Source organism: Protopterus annectens, chromosome 6.part1 (assembly GCF_019279795.1).
Source record: "Protopterus annectens isolate FY-2018-M chromosome 6.part1, PAN1.0, whole genome shotgun sequence".
In the NCBI taxonomy this organism is placed as follows: Eukaryota; Metazoa; Chordata; order Ceratodontiformes; family Protopteridae; genus Protopterus; species Protopterus annectens.
Window position 1 is genome coordinate 384,395,056 of NC_056738.1, and position 18,131 is coordinate 384,413,186.

At 40.5% G+C, this 18,131-nt stretch overlaps 1 protein-coding gene across 1 annotated transcript in view; it reads left to right on the forward strand.

The window, feature by feature from the left end:
- The first annotated feature begins 1,544 nt into the window (after nucleotides 1-1,544).
- The window catches only part of CDC42EP2 (CDC42 effector protein 2), a 261,853-nt gene continuing 245,266 nt past the window's right edge, over nucleotides 1,545-18,131 (forward strand). Inside the window, exon 1 of the mRNA XM_044075793.1 lies at nucleotides 1,545-1,710. The gene's annotated coding sequence lies outside the window, so the exon portion shown is untranslated. The remainder of the gene's footprint in view (nucleotides 1,711-18,131) is intronic.

Genomic DNA, 18,131 nt, shown 5'->3' on the forward strand with positions numbered 1-18,131 from the left:
TGGGGTCAAGAGTTTGGAGATTGCCTATATCTTTGTTAAGCAGGTCCACAATGATGTGCTCCATAGCTTTGCATACCAGACTCGTTAGGCTAATGGGGCGATTGTTACCAGGGTCTGTAGTTGCTCTCCCTTTATGGAGCGGGATGACTGTAGCAGTGCGCCATGCTTTAGGGACATAGCCTGAGGTAAGACTGTGATTGAACAGGGCACACAGATGTGGTGCCAGTTCGCTTTGTAGCTCATGTAGGATGCAGCCAGGGATATTATCAGGGCCCATGGATGCTGTATTCTTTGCTTTGAACAATGCAGCTTTTACCTGTGCTGCAGAAATGGTGGGTATCAGGCATTCTTCTGGTATTGTGATAGGGCCCTTGGGGGGGGGGGGGAGTGAAAGGGCTAAAGTTGGCACTGAATCTGTTGGCCAGTATGTTGGCTATATCTTTTGGCTCATTATAGGAATATAGAAAGCCACATGCATATTTAAATCAAATATAGGCATTTTTGTGTGACTTCTCTTCCCAAATACTACTTACATATTTGTACATAACTCCATACTGTAATGGTAATATCAAATTAAGTGACATAAGTCACGCATAACAATGTATCTTCATTTTGTAAATTCTCTACCAACTAAATGAAATTTTAGCATATATAACTGTTAGTTCTACCCTTTCAGCTTTTCACTAGCACTTTCTATATATGGAACATCACTCCAGCCACATCCACCCTTGTTACCATTTGCCTTCATTAATATATATGAGATAAGGTGACTGCAGGCCACCCCCACAAATATGCCATACTCCCATTCACGTGCACACAAGCAATGTTACTAACAAAATATAGTTTGCCAAAATTAAACATTTTTTCCCTGAAAATTTGTACCAGGCCAGCTACTGTAGCATAAGTTACAGAAAAACAAGGTGGCTGCGGAGAGTTGCTAGAAGTTACACATGCTGAAATATTTTGTTTGTGACCATTTTCTATACTTGCTAATAACCACCAGAGTGGGAGGCACTGAAGAATGAAAGACCATCTAAGTACTAATGACATAACCACAGGTAGTGATAGGGTAACACATGTGGACAACACGTTATGTCAAATATCTCCTACCTTGGTGGGCATTAATTCCTCAAAACAGCACTTATTAAGTAAACCCCATACAGAACAAAGTCAAATAGCACTTCATTAAGTTAACCAAACCGATTCATATGCAGAAGAATTTTAAGGAAAACATGTATGCTAAATTGCCCAGTACAGTAGTCTCAAACCATAAATAAAAAAAATATTATTCTCGTATGATATTTTATAAGACAGTTAATAACACTGATGCACCGAAAATTCCCCCAGACAACAAACTGGCGCTGGTTTTCCCTGTAATCAATCTTAGGCTACTCACAGGAATTGCAACACATTAATGTAATCACAAGTAGCTAGGCATTTAAACGAAGCCATTCCTGTAAATCCAGCACCAGGCTTTTCCAACAACCATGCCCAGCTCGCTAAAACAGAACGCGCGTTGCAGATTGCGGCTCGCGCTGCTTATCAGTAGTAAGAAGGTTGGGTGTTGGTGGTAGAAGGTCTGTGTGCTCCTGCACAGAGCCCGGGTAAAAAGAGAGCCTGTGGTGCGTATGTAAAAACTCTTACCTGTAGGAATTACTGACATTTGTTTGCACTGTAAATTGGAAACGTATTCCTCAACAATGGACAGATGTAAGTATAGCAGAAAAAGCCTTACCTTAATATTGATTTAACGAACAGGTAGGCTGTGTGCCATCTTTTACCATCGGAAACTCCACTGGGGATTACTTATACATTAAGGACTATCTAACCTAGATGAAAGCAATGCTGGACTGAAATTTAAATCTAGGATATGGTGTTAAATGTAAGGAGAAATTGTTTGTTTATTATATCGAGAGAATAATCTTCACTCCTGTCTTCCAAATTGTAGTGTTGGGGTACTGATGGCAGAAACTGACTTGGAATGGCTTGTGTGTATACACTCAAACCACATATTCAGGTTATAAAGTACGTAGAAATACAGTCAGGCAATCGTTTACGCAATTAAACTTATTCTTATGCCTTTGAAGTGATGTATTTGCAGAACCCATGTCACTGTGCACTGCTTTTCTCTTCCCATTATCTGCTATAAAAACTAAAATAATTGCTGACAACTGTGGTTTATTTGTAGTTTCGGTGTAGTCTACGGTAATCATATAAAATATTTGCTTCTGCAGAACAGGGATTACGTGTTTGTGTAAAATGGGATTGGGAAAGTGAAGCTCCCAGATAATGTTCAAAGTATTGAGATAGCACCAGTGTGAGGGTGTTACTAGCTGCAAATTCCAGCATTCTTCTGTCTTATCTTGATGTTTTTCCCTTCAGTGAAGCGTCGTTTTTTTTTTTTTTTGTTAATATTTTCTTTGAATGATGTCGTTAGTGGTCATAGTCGAGAGAAGACTGTATCTATTACATGCTTACTACACGAATCCTTATCGTGGTCAGATTGTATAGCCTAGATAGACACAATGTGTGTGTGTGTATCTATCTATATATATATATATATATATGTATATATATATGTGTATCTATATATATATATATATATATATATTCTTTTTTAGACGTTTGATATAATGCAATCAATTGCGTTAATATGCATTTTCTGAAAAATAATAAGGAATTTGTCTTCTGTGTGTATATGACTGAAATCACGTTTGTTTCAGATAACAAAAAAACAAACAAACAAAAACGTTAATACAAACATAGACAGTATCGGGGTCAAACGTAGGCTGTGTCTTAAAATTAGGAATCCCGAGAGGCAAGACTGATACGCATCTTTGTTTCTGGGAGAGTCCGGGCAGAAGGTGTTGGGTAGATGCCAAGAGGACAGCAAACTCTGATATGTCATACGATTTAGAAGATAAAGTGAAGGGAGGAAAAATGGCAAAAATACTTTTAAAGTTCCTTAGTTAAAATGCATTTTTTTCATTATATATCTTGTGTTACTTTTGGTGTAAGCAGGTTTGAAGTAAGAAAGCATAGCATGGATGCTTCTTGATGTAGGGTTAGTGAGACACTTGCAAGCAATTTAAACCAGTGGCTTACAAATGGGATTCAGTGTTTTTTGTCTTGTGAGACACCCTGAAATGAGATCATACATGTTTTTGCTCATGTAAATTTTGTTCACATATTTTAAATGTAGTTTGTATTTTAGAATGTTAAAGTTGTGTCTTATCCTCTTATGGTATTAGCAGGGGTTCTGCATTCATTTTATGAAAACAAACCAATCAGTATGGAAAAGGCCTATTTCAGTGGTGCTGTACACTTTTTACCAAGGCATTTGACTTGCTTGATTACAACCTGCTATTCAAATCATCTTTAGCCATAGGCATTGCAGTGAAAGTAACAGTCTGGTTTAAAAACGTCATGTCTAACAGAAACTTTCAGGCCAGGAAAAGACCTTCTCTCTCAGGCCAAGCACTTCCTATGCAAGGAACTCCTCAGTGGCCATTCCTCTGTTCACTACTTTTCCCCTTTATACATTACCAGCTTCGGACCAACCTTCTCACCATTTCAAAATCTTATATGCAAACAGGATAGTTACTTTATAGGTAAATCCTGTTCTGTGCAACAATCAAAAAAGTTCAGCTATAGAATTTTGCCTATCTTGGTACCTGGCTAAACACATGCATATTCTAGTCAACTTAAGGAAAAAACAAAACTAAACCTATGGTGTTTAGGACCCATCAAAAGCTAATGCTTACACCAAAAACTTGGGAAATCCATATCAAGTCTACTCATATTACTGAGACCACTAACATATTCAGATATTTAAGGATATGGTTGGTTCAAACAAAAAAAATCAATAAATAAACTTTCAACAGTGCATAAATGTGATAAAAGCACAAATATACAAATTATTCTTTTGGATGTGGACAGTTTCTCATTTCTTGTCCTTAGGAGGGTAGAACTGCAGCTGGAAATGAGGTTCTGGTGGTACAACTTGACTGTAGCCTCCAACATACTGTCACTGTCTCCCAGAACAAATATCCCCCCTACCGATAACTTCTGACAAAAATGTTAATTCGTGCTCTTTCTTCATCAAGAATTTCACAGCCAGGAGCCACTCTGTGGTGTAGAGGGATTAAACCTGAGTTTAAAGAGTGGCTCAGGCACCTGTGGGAGCTAGTAGGGAAGTACAGGAGTGAGTGGCCACTACCTGCTCACCCATTCTGGGATGAAGGAGCTGGTTTTGGCATGAAACATGGGTGACACCTAGTGAGAACATTAGCTGTCTACCCTGATGGAGTCTGTTTCTATTGAACCTGAATTGCCATGTACAGTCAGACTATGAGCCTAGGGGTAGCTATAGTGGAGTTTGGAGGAACCACCAAAGGGAAGAGGGTGCTCTATCAGGGGAAAGGATAGGTCATCCAGCAGGACCAGCAAAGCTGCCCCGTTGCCTACCACAGACACTTGCGGTTGGTGACTGAGTTCATTGTAAATTCTCAGGCAGGAACGAATGGGCCATTGGGCTTCCTGGGGAATCCCTGGCTCCTGTGATCTTTGAATGAATCAGTCGATTGGGTACAGGTAGAGGAGCTGTCAGAGTACCATTGCCAAGTCTTAATTAATGCGAAAGGGCTTCCTATCCAGTATAGAGGAGACCTTCCCCTCGCCTCTCTTTTTATAAAATGCTTAAATTACATCTATTTCCCTTTTTGCAGGCAGGATCTCATTCTGGCAGTCTCAGTTCAACCTCAGATCACTCCCTCCAACCATTCAGTCATGTCATGACCTTCATAGCAGACGTTAAGTGCAGTAAGCACAGTTTTTCACTGCTAGCTAACAAATGTTGGAAATCACTGCCTGCCTCTCTGAAAAATATTGAAAGAGGCTGTAATTTTCAAAATAAATTTAAAAAAGCATGTGTTGAAAACTGCCAAATACAGATGCTTCCAGAATAATATGCCCCATAACATCTTTAATTACTTTGACTTCCTATATTTCAAACTTAATTTAAAAGCATTAGTCATGCAGATGTAAATTTTAAGGTCTACTACCAAACTTAACATTCGTTCCCCCAAACATATATGTGTGTGTGTGTGTGTGTGTGTGTGTGTGTGTGTGTGTGTGTGTGTGTGTGTGTGTGTGTTTTCCTGTTCTCTTTTTCTTGCAGGTATACAACCTAAATGCTAAAAAAAGGTTTTGCATATAGTGTGAATTTTCTCATGTCTAAGTTGTCTGACATTGATATTTGCTGTCTTTCTCAAAAACAGTATCACATGCAGTAATGTACATATTAGCCTACTATTACCCTTGTGTCCTGTATGCTGTACATACTACATTCCAAACATTTTATGTAACATTTTATTGTCTTGATACTGTTTTTCAAACATGTTATACTGCTATGCTGTATGGCTGGTATTGAAATATTGCAAGATAATATATTTTGAGTTTATACTCCTAGGCGGAGTCTGAGACAAGTTCAAGAGGATTAGTGCGCCACACTAGTTAACAAATAAATTAAAAAGTTGTTTTAATTATTTCTGATTATATTACTGCTGAATGTGCTTTGTATTACATCTGTGTGAGTTTTAGGTTTGCTCGGTATTCCAGGAATGCAGCTTTTTATTTTTTAAGGTACTGTCTTATTTATAATGGAACATAAAGCTATGACAAGCTTTAAGAAGCAGTTTCCATTTGAAGCATGTGAAATTTGATGGCACATGGAAGGGCCTTAACTTTGGGGAGGGGTATACCTTTGAGATAAAATGATTTTACAGAATAGAGGCAGATCCACAGAGACCATTTATTGCAACTCTTGAGTTTTTTTAGATCTGAATGCAGCACCTGTAACACTTTGCAGAGATACCCAGAAGGCTGTCAACTTATTTTCCTAGGGGAGGGGTGATTTTTGCTCAGAATCCTCCTATTGGCTATCCTTCTTTGTAGGGTCACTATTGACTTTATGGCATTCCAGGCTTGTATACGGTGCACTTCTATATGCAAAGTTGCTGTGTTCTACAGTATCAGTCAGCTTGTGTATTTTGACTTGATCATCCAATTTGCACTGCAGTTTAGATCTTTTTATGCCTTCTATAACACAATCTAATGGGTTTTTCATTTCAGACTGCTCCAAATTATTTTCTTTTTTCCTCGTCTTTCAGTTATTGTATAAGTTAGTTAGGAATCAAGAAAGCTGTGCTCAAAGATTTATCAGCCTGTAAGAATGATTTCCTTTATTTGGCCTCCTATAAACAGCAGCTGTGGAAGATGAACTATGACCTCTGCGTCTTTTTCTCACTGTGTGAGTGGAGCAAGTTAAAGCTTTCCTCCTGTGATATTTTATTGGATCCGCATTCAACACTGTTTTAAAGTGGAGAATATTTCCAACTTGGGGAGTATTGTTAGATTTAAAATTCTGAGACAAACAGCTTGATAAAAAAAGCAGGAAGGACTAAAAAGACTGTACTATCCTACTAACAGTGGGAAAAGCTGGAAAATGCACATATCAAGATAAATGCAGACACAAAATATTCAGATACATTTTGAAGTCTTTGACGGTCTCTGTCTATATTTAAATTTAATACAGACATTCCTATGTATGGTCTGTCCCCAAATGTATAATTGCACATAACTTTGTTATGGAATTATAATATTTAATTCAAAGCCTAATGCTTTATTGCATCCAAACTTATTACATATGCAGCTCAGCAAAACAATAAACTTTTAAACATTGTTTTTCCTCTGCTTTCTCCTGTGTTGTGGGACCTGTAGTTTGGACAGGTGTAAGCCTGTCAGAGTATTATGTGGTACCAGTTATGTACACACTGGGTTTAGTAAGGGGTAAGAACATAAGAAGAACACAGTACCAGTTATGTACACACTGGGTTTAGTAAGGGGTAAGAACATAAGAAGAACACAGTACCAGTTATGTACACACTGGGTTTAGTAAGGGGTAACAACATAAGAAGAACACAGTACCAGTTATGTACACACTGGGTTTAGTAAGGGGTGACAACATAAGAAGAACACAGTACCAGTTATGTACACACTGGGTTTAGTAAGGGGTAACAACATAAGAAGAACACAGTACACACTGGGTTTAGTAAGGGGTAAGAACATAAGAAGAACACAGTACCAGTTATGTACACACTGGGTTTAGTAAGGGGTAAGAACATAAGAAGAACACAGTACCAGTTATGTACACACTGGGTTTAGTAAGGTGACAACATAAGAAGAACACAGTACCAGTTATGTACACACTGGGTTTAGTAAGGGTAACAACATAAGAAGAACACAGTACACACTGGGTTTAGTAAGGGTAAGAACATAAGAAGAACACAGTACCAGTTATGTACACACTGGGTTTAGTAAGGTAAGAACATAAGAAGAACAGTAAGAACATAAGAAGAACACAGTACCAGTTATGTACACACTGGGTTTAGTAAGGGTAAGAACATAAGAAGAACACAGTACCAGTTATGTACACACTGGGTTTAGTAAAACATAAAAAGAACACAGTACCAGTTATGTACACACTGGGTTTAGTAAGGGGTAAGAACATAAGAAGAACACAGTACCAGTTATGTACACACTGGGTTTAGTAAGGGTAAGAACATAAGAAGAACACAGTACCAGTTATGTACACACTGGGTTTAGTAAGGGGTAAGAACATAAGAAGAACACAGTACCAGTTATGTACACACTGGGTTTAGTAAGGGGTAAGAACATAAGAAGAACACAGTACCAGTTATGTACACACTGGGTTTAGTAAGGGGTAAGAACATAAGAAGAACACAGTACCAGTTATGTACACACTGGGTTTAGTAAGGGTAAGAACATAAGAAGAACACAGTACCAGTTATGTACACACTGGGTTTAGTAAGGGGTAAGAACATAAGAAGAACACAGTACCAGTTATGTACACACTGGGTTTAGTAAGGGGTAAGAACATAAGAAGAACACAGTACCAGTTATGTACACACTGGGTTTAGTAAGGGGTAACAACATAAGAAGAACACAGTACCAGTTATGTACACACTGGGTTTAGTAAGGGGTAAGAACATAAGAAGAACACAGTACCAGTTATGTACACACTGGGTTTAGTAAACACACTGGGTTTAGTAAGGGGTAAGAACATAAGAACACAGTACCAGTTATGTACACACTGGGTTTAGTAAGGGGTAAGAACATAAGAAGAACACAGTACCAGTTATGTACACACTGGGTTTAGTAAGGGGTAACAACACAGGGGAATAATGAAGGAAAACGAAGGACATAGCCTGGATCACCAAAACAGTGGAAAGAAAGTGAGGTGATTTGCAAGCAATTAGGGGACCAAGCAAAACTTTTGAAATATTTTCTCACCTCATTATTTTCTCAGTAACATAATAGTAGAATGCCAGTTTGGGAGGGTAAGGTGACATGAATACAAAAACATGGAAGCTTGATTTGGAAGGGAAGATGTACAGGAAGATGGAATGAACTTGGAAATTAATAGGAGATATGGTCCATAACTATTTGCCTGATATGTACCTTGACACTGAATGAGCCATAATGGCATAAATGAGCCACTGATCCTCTTTCAGGACTCTTGAAACAAGCTTATGGCAGTGGTGATTCCTTTGCCAAAGATGGATGCAGGAAAAATATAAGTAATGGCAGTGTGACCTAGTCCTAGATATGTAGTGGAGATATTACTGTAGATAGCCCTGTGTTGCTAATGAAGTGGGTGCCCTATTGAATAGGTGGGAGCAAGGTTTTACATGGAAGATCTTGCCTGTACAGTGTAATCACGTTTTACAACTGGGCCATTCATGAGCTTAAGATGCGAAAGTTAAGTCAGTGGATGTCGTAAATTTGGATTTCAGTAAGACCTCTCATGAGTCTATGGAGAGGCTGATGGTTATTACAATGCCAGAATCACGAGATTGGTAACAAACTCATTGGGTGTCCATGACTAGGGACAGCCTCAAGTTCAACCTAGAACAGCTAGCAAGATTATTAGAGTGGCAGTGCTTGTCTTTTTTGCAAAGAAGTGAAAGGTTATTCACTGTGAGGGAAAGCAAGAACCCATAAAGGCACACATACTGAGAAGAGATGCTGCATGTAGAGCAGAGAAAGAACAAGTCCTGCAAGTGACAAACACCTGTAGGCTGCATTATTTAGCATCGTATGAAGGAGCTGTTGCAGAACCCAACCATATGGTAGTCTACATCATTATGGAGAAAGATTTTACAAATGTGCAGTGGTTACATTTCCCCTGTACAGAGTAAAATTAATGAGGCAGTCATGTGGCCATTTCCGGATGCTGTATCGAGGGGGGGGGGGGGCAGGAACGGCTGGTATAGAGAATGTGCAGAAAAGAATGACAGGGGTGAAAGAGGACTGGAGCTGCATGTTGTTGGTGGAAAAGTAAGATATGGAATAATATGACATGGGTGCATACATCAGTGAGAGGGTGGGTGGAAGGAGTGGAGCCAAAGTGGAGGGCCAGGAGAGATAGGCCAGGACATAGGTTCATAGGTTCATAGGTTCATACTAGGCTATCTGCCCAAGGGCATTTATAAGCCTAGCCCATAGTTATGTGGCTTTCGCCACCCCTTTAGTTTGAATAAAAACTATGCCTATCATTTTTCTGTGCCTCTGTCAAGCAGTGACACTGAAGTAATCCCTGGGGTATATCTGCGATCTCCCATCCATTGGTCAAGATTCCTCTTGAACAAGGCCAGCGAGGTGCTCTGCCTCACATGTACCGGGATTTTGTTCCACAGCATAGGGAGTCTCTGGGTGATGAATCTGTCCCTCCAGCATGTTCTATTTATAACCGTGTCAAGGTTTAAGTCTCCTGTGGTTCTGAGGGATCTAGATTTTTGAGGTGAAGCATATTCATCAAATCTGGGTTTGACATGGCCTTATATGTCAGGCACAGGTCACCTCTGAGCAAGCGGTATGAGACTGAATAAAGCTGGAGTTCTTTCAGTCGGGCAGCATAAGACATATTTTGAGACCCTTTATCCTTTTGGTGAGGAACTTTTGGGGCCTTTCAAGCTGCATCAGGTGTCTGGTCAGATACATTGGCATTGTACTCAATCATAGGTCTAATGAGTGATGAGTACAGGGGGATGACCTCCCTTGATCTAGATGTGAATCCCTTCATGATCAGGTGGGCCATATAGAAGGTTTTCCTAACTACTTTAGCAACATGAGTGTCAAGCGAAGACTACTGTCAACTTGGGTCCCCAGATCCCTGATGACTTTTCTGTGCTCAGTGGATTGTCACCTATATGGTAGCTAGGGGTAACCTTGTTTTTGGGTATGACTATGCATTTTGGTGTTTAACTTCAGGCCATGGCTCTGGCACCAGTTATCCGTTTCTGTGAGGCCCTTCTGGAGGATATCTGTGTCAGATGTGTTTTTACTATGGCCCAGTTTGCAGTCATCTGCAAACTTTGTCAGCCATAACCCTCCTGTGTTTGCTTGTACTTCAGAAAAGTAGATGCCGAACAAGAGTGGACCCAGGACTGAGCCCTGTGGGACACCACTTGTGACAGGCTTTGAGTCTGACATGGCTCCAGCAACTCTGACCCTGTGGGTTCTGTAGCCAGTTTGCAACCCATCTTGTGATGTATGGGTTTACATTCAAGCTGATGAGTTTTTCGATGATACCTGAGTGGGGTATTGTGTCGAAGGCCTTTGCCAGGTCGAGGTAGGCTGTATGGACTGCCTTTCCCTCATCAATGGCCTTGGTGACTGTCTCGAAAGTCAACCAAGTTTAAGAGGCAGGATCTGCCTTTGACAAAGCCAAACTGGGTTGGATCCAAAGTCTGCAAGTTCCTATGTCTTTATTTATGAGTTCCATTATGATCCTCTCCATGGCTTTGCAGATAAGGCTTGTCAAGCTAATGGGGCGGTAATTTCCAGGGTCTGTGGAGGCACCGCCCTTATGAAGTGGGACCACAGTCGCCACTCCTTGATCCTGAGGTGAGGCTAAGATTAAACAGCTGTCCTAACTGTGGGTTTAATTCCTCGTTGAGTTCATGAAGCACACAGCCGGGGACACCATCCGGTCCCATGGATGCTGTGTTTTTGCCTTAGTGAGGGCAGTTCTCACCTGGGCGTTGGAGATGTTTGGGGCTACAATCCTCTGGAATAGATATCTCTCCTTTTGGGGGAAGTATGCACTGAACCTGTCAGCCAGTATGTTAGCAATGTGTGTAGGTTCAGTAATTTTATCATTTTGAACTAATTCTGAGCATATCTGGGAGTTTCCTCCTAGGTTTCTAACATAGCTAAAGAAGGCCTTATGATTGTCTTTAGAGTCCTTGGCGATTTTTCTCTCAAAATTTGCCTTGGATGATTTTATGAGAGCTCTTAGTTTTTACTTATAATGATCAAAGGTGTCTTACCTTTCAAGGATTTTGCTCTATCTTGTAGTAGCTTCCTCCTTTTGTTGTAGAGCTTGTTTATGGCTGGGGTCCACCAGACTGGACGCTTGCCTTTGGTACAGAGAGTCATAGTTTTGTTTGGGATTGCCTGATCCATGCAGTCCTGTAGGTGCTGGTAGAAGGCATTTGTAAGTGATTCAGCGGTTTGAGTAATGTTTACCACTGGCTCAGGGGCCTTAAAGGAGACCACACTAGTTTTTAGAAGTGTGAAATCGGCTTTTGAGAAGTTTTTCACTGTGGTCTTTTTGTTTCAGGTGGATGAGGACCTCCAGCGAGATTAGTTTATGATCTGATCTCACCAGTGAGGGGTATACTTCCGGTGTTGAACATTTTGATCACATGTTCGTGATGATGAGATCAAGTATGTTTTCACCTCTTGTGGGGATGGTGACTAGTTGTTCCATGGCATTTGAGTTTATGAACTCCAGGAATCTTTGGGTTAGAGTGTTCGGGCTTGAGTAGTGTTCCCAGTCTATATTAGGGTAGTTGAAGTCACCTAGTATGATGGTGTTTGGAGATACATTTATCCCTCCAATGTTTTCAGGAAGGCCATGTGAGGTTCCTGAGTTTGAGAGGGTGGCCTGTAACATGCTACAAATTGCAGAGCAGTCTTGCCTATGGTTAATTGCACCTGGATGGTCTCCGATGCATAACCTTGAGGTGTGGGTGTCCTTTATGAATATGGACACCTCCTTTCTTGGTGTTGTCCGATTTTGGGGCGGGTATGATATGAGGTGAAACCTGTTAGTGCTGGGGTGCTCTCAGGAGCCTTGAACCAGGTTTCTGTCACAGCACAGACATCGATGTTCTCCATATTGAGAAGGGCCTCGGCATCTTGAGATTGAGACTTCTGGCATTGAGCAGCATTACCCTTAGTTTTTTTTCCTTTTTGGTGTTCTATGGTGGTAGGTTTAGAATTTGAGCCTTGCCTAAAAAAGGCACTATGGGGGTGGCAAGAGCCTTTGCCAATATCCGGAAGCCCAGGGGTGACAGGTGCAAGCCGTCTGGCTTGTCCAGCATGTCATCCCAGGCAGACAAACATGGACTGCAACTGGAAGGTGAGAGGCTTAAGACTCCTATCTTGACATTATGTTACAGAAGTATGTTCGGTTTTGGAATTCCAAACCAAAAGAGGAGGTGGAATGTATGGCCACAAAAAGGTGCAGGGGTACAGTGGTCAAGTTTAGGAAAGGGTCCAGGTGTGTGTGTGTGTGTGTGTGTGTGTGTGTGTGTGTGAGTGTGCGCTGTGGAGTGGAGAATGCTGTTACAGCTGCATGAAGGTTATTAATCTCATTCAGGTAAACTTCGTTAGGTCTAAATTCATCAACAGTATTATTTGTTTATACGCCTTACTACTGTGCCATTTGTTCAGATGGGTGTATCTCTGTTTGCTTCTAATCAAATTTGTTGTTTGTCAACTGCTTCAATTCTTTACGTTATGATTTTTTGTGTAGATCCTTTGTAGAGATCCTTTGACTTTCCCACAGGTCAGAGAGTTCAGATTAGAATGTTTTGTAAGATTTTTCACGACCAGTTCTCCTGATTTTAAATCAGTTCCTCAGCTGATTCCCATTTTCTTTATACAAGCGCACCTTATCTTCACTGTGCTGCTCGGAACAACCTCCCTACTCAACTTCTGTCCTTCCATGCAGAGGTGATGCATTTCTAAGTACATCGCATACCGATGCAAGACCGATTTAATGAAATTTAACTATACAATGATTTGGAAATGGAACCATTCCTGCCATAGCATTGAAGATCCTAAGTATTTATAGAAATTAAAATAATGATTTACTGTAACTTTTGCATTACCGCAGTGACTCTCCACGAGCAAGAGACTTTTCACTTCTCTACTCTACCTACAAGCATGTATTACATTTTTGGTTTGCCCACAACATGTTGCTTAAAACAGCCACACATGCTCTTGACACATACAGAGTAGGCATCTTGTAACTTTTTCATCACTTCTCTGCGACAGTTATGGCAGCTGTGGCCATTGGCACCATCATGCTGTTGACACTGTACTTCTTCATAGACAGCAGCCCAGGGTTATAGCTGGAAATTTGTTTTGTAACCAAATCTAATGTTGTTGCCTCACATTCTGCATATCATTTAAAAATGTACTCAGTTCTCAAAATGTTGCTTATACACCCCTAGAAAAAGGAATACATTATTTTCAACTGTTGCCATTTATAACCATATGTTTTGCATTGCTCCCTGGTAAACATTAGTTTAGACTGCTGTAAACACTGTGTGCTCTTTGAGTGATAGTTTCCAAGAGATGCTTAGGAAAAAAAGCTACTTGAGTACACTGAGTATGCCTAGCTACATCATTGCCTGTAGGGTAGCATTTTTGATCAATAAGAGTAGCACTGAAAAGGACTCAACATAATTAGTGCTTTTAGTATGCACTGAATCAGGGACTCCTTTGCAAGCAGACTGTACAGCCACTCAGACTTTTATTGCATGCTCACTATGTGCTTAAACAAAGACAGCTTCCAAAATCACATGTGAAGAGGGGAATTCAGAAAACTGTATGAAGGGGTAGATTAAGTATAAAAACAGGGACATGTGTCGAAAATTGGGACATCCTATGCAGGGCTAAACAGAAGTGAAAATGGGAATGCTCCTCCAAAATAGGGGCGGTTGAGAGTTTTGCTTATTTTGTGATGCTCCTTTCCTTTTTCTCTTTCTGCTTTGGTCTACTGCTGTCTTGTATTTATAGGTTCATAGGGAGGTACTAGGCTATTTGCCCTAGGGCCTATACAAGCCTAGCCAAAAAGGTACCCTGGCTTTCGGCCACCCAAGAAACTTATTTTCCTGTGCCCCTGTCAAGCAGAGCCACAGAAGTGATCCCCGGGGTGAATTTCCTATTACCCATCCAATCATCAAGATTTTTCTTGAAGAGTGCTAATGAGGAGCTCTGTTTGACATAGATAAGTAGTTTGTTCCAGAGTATGGATATTTAGAGTATTTAGAATTTCTTTCTCTTATTCTACAGCAACCACTGCTGTATTGTAGCCAGAGTACTGATACTGTAGCAACACATAGTGTACTTAAGTGTATTTATCGATTCATTTATAAGTATGGTGTTATAAAATTTTTAGGCCATGCATGCACTGTAACTCTTTGATGCCAAAACAAACACTACTTGGACATGGGAGGGTTGCTGATTTCTAAAAGGAGGACAAGGATTTAGGGATGAGTTGAGGGAAGGAATAACAAACATTACAGTGGGAGGGGCTTCTGATTTTCTGTGTCAGTGTAAGATCAGCAAGCAAAATTCAGCACAGGCTTCATTTTCCCTTGTGCTTCTTTACCTGAGAGAGAAATGTCACTGGAAATAAACTGTGATTCAGAAAGAGGATACTGTTCCTGCTCCTTGTGAGATGGAAGAAACCCATGATTCTAAAAAACTTGTTTTTGAGTAAACTGGAAATATTTCAAAACTATGTTTCCGGAGAAATATATATTCCCTCTACAATCGTTTGAGCATACAACACGCTAGTGGAAGCAGAAGGTGATATATGAGGCTGCATGGCTGAACCTTTCATACAGCACTGTCACCACCTTAGGTTGTTGTTGTGTCTTTCGGCTTTTCCTGGTTAGGGGTCGCCACAGTGGAACTCCGGTCCACTAATGATTGGTAGTTGATTTTTACGTGCCGAGTTACCAGCCCTGATGCACAACCTTCAATGAAGGTACGCCCATTCACGTATGTCTTCACGCAGAAGACGCTCTAGCTGAGTATCGAACCAGACAGCGTCTTACTGTGAGGCGACAACGCTACCGCAGCACCACCACCGCGTAATTTATTTAATCCTAAATTCTAAAACCCTGCCTGCCTTTTCTTCCTCCATGCTGCTTCTAGAGGGTGTAGATCTTCTCATGCTATGCTTATAATTGGAACAGTCTATGATATAGTGCTATAAGGCTTCCTTGGGAGGGGTTCCCCCAAATCATCTATTCCATTTGCCATTCAAAATGTCATAGTTCCAACATCTAGCCTTTATTTTTCTTCATGCCAACCCAGCTTTGTGCTGCTCGATTGTTATTGTCTCTTATGAACACACACACAAATGTTAAAGGAAAGCCTGTGTCTTGTCAGTTCTGTCCAAGAGCTGCAGCTGCTCCATATGAAGCTCCTCTTGCCTTATGCTGATCCTTCCCTTCTTATATCTGTCACATGCATCCATAAATCCTTCCAGTGACCTTCAGTGTTTGTGGTATTGTACTTAGTCTGAGTACCTAGCTGTGGAAAAAGTATTTCCTCGAGTTAGCCTAGATGCATTAATTCTTCCCCCACATTTCTTCTTGAACGTCAATATCACCACATATCCCACTTTCACTTTTTTTGAATATATACAATCATAATATGAAACTCTCATTCATATCCCAGACCATTCATTCCATTCTCTGTATCACTGACTTGCATGTGCATGTTTCTGCCAATATAAGCTACCTTTTGTGTTAAGTTTAGTTTATAAGTAGGTGTATCGTCAATGCCAAAACTTGCCCTTCAATGCCCACCATAAATTAACATAGAAATTGAGATGTCCCAATTAGCTTCATCATTGTGTAGATAACTTTATCATCTCATAAGTCCACCATGACACCTAGTCAGCCCATCATCCTGTTGGCCTTTGCAACTACCCCATGATATTACATTATTCATTTCTGCCTAGGTGTGTGGAACCCTTTCCCACACACACTATGTAAAAAGTGAATCCTCTCCCTTTTACCTATCAGTGGCCACCTTTCCAGGCATATGTATTTTTCCTGGATCCTTCACTTAGAGTTGTATAATCTTGCAAGACAGTTGCAATCATACCTGTTAAATGTCCATATTTCTGCTTCATAATTTTTATCTGTTCCTCAGAACATTTATGGTTTTCAGGCAAATCATGGAACACTGAAGTCACCAAATAATTACAGACATTTGAGTTTCATACTTCATATCCTTGAAAAAATACATGCTAATGCAACAGATCTTATTCTAGCAAATTTCTAAGTTTGTAAGTGCAATATTTAAAATATATCCCTATTTGTGGGTCTTTGTCCCCACAATTATGTTTGGCTTTGTCCAGATTTATTGTGCTAGGAAGCTGACAAATATGATTGCAATAAATCCTTGCTTTAACCAATCCATCCAGACTTCAATCCATACTAGTTTTCTATTGTTTAAACATGTATTAACTGCTTTTCATTGTATAGTCTTCAGAATGTACATGCCCCTTTTCAGCTGTGGTCTCCAGAACTGCATACAGTGCTCCATATGGGGTCTCAACAGTTTTCTGAACAATAGCAGAATAGCTATTTCTTGTTTGCTTGTCTGTGCATCTCTGGTAAAGTAATCACGTTTTTAGATGTATTAGAGTTGCTGTTGTCATCTAGAGGCCTGCATGCTTTATTTTTCTGGCAGATACCTCTCTTTTTGAAGAGTTGCTGTTGTCATCTAGAGGCCTGCATGCTTTATTTTTCTGGCAGGTACCTCTCTTTTTGAAGAGTTGCTGTTGTCATGTAGAGGCCTGCACGCTTTATTTTTCTGGCAGGTACCTCTCTTTTTGAAGAGTTGCTGTTGTCATGTAGAGGCCTGCACGCTTTATTTTTCTGGCAGGTACCTCTCTTTTTGAAGAGTTGCTGTTGTCATGTAGAGGCCTGCATGCTTTATTTTTCTGGCAGGTACCTCTCTTTTTGAAGAGTTGCTGCTGTCATCTAGAGGCCTGCATGCTTTATTTTTCTGGCAGGTACCTCTCTTTTTGAAGAGTTGCTGTTGTCATGTAGAGGCCTGCATGCTTTATTTTTCTGGCAGGTACCTCTCTTTTTGAAGAGTTGCTGTTGTCATGTAGAGGCTTGCATGCTTTATTTTTATGGCAGGTACCTCTCTTTTTGAAGAGTTGCTGCTGTCATCTAGAGGCCTGCACGCTTTATTTTTCTGGCAGGTACCTCTCTTTTTGAAGAGTTGCTGTTGTCATGTAGAGGCCTGCACGCTTTATTTTTCTGGCAGGTACCTCTCTTTTTGAAGAGTTGCTGTTGTCATCTAGAGGCCTGCATGCTTTATTTTTCTGGTAGGTACCTCTCTTTTTGAAGAGTTGCTGTTGTCATCTAGAGGCCTGCACGCTTTATTTTTCTGGCAGGTACCTCTCTTTTTGAAGAGTTGCTGTTGTCATCTAGAAGCCTGCACGCTTTATTTTTCTGGCAGGTACCTCTCTTTTTGAAGAGTTGCTGTTGTCATGTAGAGGCCTGCATGCTTTATTTTTCTGGCAGGTACCTCTCTTTTTGAAGAGTTGCTGTTGTCATGTAGAGGTCTGCATGCTTTATTTTTCTGGCAGGTACCTCTCTTTTTGAAGAGTTGCTGTTGTCATGTAGAGGCCTGCACGCTTTATTTTTCTGGCAGGTACCTCTCTTTTTGAAGAGTTGCTGTTGTCATCTAGGGGCCTGCAGGCTTTATTTTTCTGGCAGGTACCTCTCTTTTTGAAGAGTTGCTGCTGTCATCTAGAGGCCTGCATGCTTTATTTTTCTGGCAGGTACCTCTCTTTTTGAAGAGTTGCTGCTGTCATCTAGAGGCCTGCACGCTTTATTTTTCTGGCAGGTACCTCTCTTTATGAAGAGTTGCTGTTGTCTTCTAGAGGCCTGCATGCTTTATTTTTCTGGCAGGTACCTCTCTTTTTGAAGAGC